We start from the raw sequence: 1,083 nt of genomic DNA on the forward strand, positions 1-1,083 counted from the left end.
GTTTAGAGGGTTCGGGCATGATGAAATTTAGGAGTAAAAAAACAAAAAACAAATTAGATTTCTTCAAAAAGACGGAAATGCTAAGCAGTTGTTTCCTTAGGCGTCTTCTGCCAAAGATGGGTAATTGCACACAACCCGCCCACTCTCCCATCGCAGGATCTGATCTGAGAGTGGGCGGGGGTATGCTGTGATGATGTCATGTTCAGTTGTGTCATGATGTCATAGCCCCCCCCACTTTCCAGTCCGCCCAGCCCCTCTGTCAAATTTTATATTAGATTGAGGCCCCTGACTGAAAAAGTTTTAGGTGCCTTTTATAGTAAGAACATTTTGTTCACATGCATACAGAATCAGCTTGATGTGTTTACTATTTTGGGAGGGGTAACTGTTCTTGCTATGCACTTCTGAAAGTCTTTTACGTAGTACAACAGGTAATCATTTTGAAACTGAGAACAAAAATACCTAATTTGAATATATTGTAACAAGAGCATGTTTACACTTGTAATAAAGTCTATGTGCAGCTAAAATGTTTTTCTTTGGAAAGTAAAATGGCATTGAAACTCAGATTTGCAGGCTGTCACTGCATTAGCTAGATTTACCATTCCTCATACCCATTGTTAGTGAAAATGACAAGTGCAGAATTTTTATGTTGTCACCAGAGCAGGATGTGAGTGGGAAATCTTTCAATGGGCACACACTGGTTTAGAAGACATCTGCGTTTCCCCTAAGTTTTTAAAGATTTTCAGTTATATCCTCTTATATGTCTGGGACAAGAAATGAGGGGAACTATTCCTAGACAATGCACACAACAAAAATACATTGACAGGAGGTTGTACCCTACACCAGTGGCCGCAAACTTTCGGACAACATGGACCAGCAAAATCATAATTTTAAATCCAGGTCCGGAATCCAGACCACGCAAGTCTGGGTAGCCGTGTGTCACTCAAAGGGTAAGAAATTTCCCCCAGAGTGATGTCATGATGCCAGAACCTGCCCACTTTCCAATCCCAGGCTCAGACCTGCTTGCTAAACATCCTGGGGGGATTAGTAACGCAACTTTTGTTGTGTCCATACAGGGGTCAGGAA

The sequence above is a fragment of the Pyxicephalus adspersus genome, chromosome 1, assembly GCF_032062135.1.
Source record: "Pyxicephalus adspersus chromosome 1, UCB_Pads_2.0, whole genome shotgun sequence".
Lineage (NCBI taxonomy): Eukaryota > Metazoa > Chordata > Amphibia > Anura > Pyxicephalidae > Pyxicephalus > Pyxicephalus adspersus.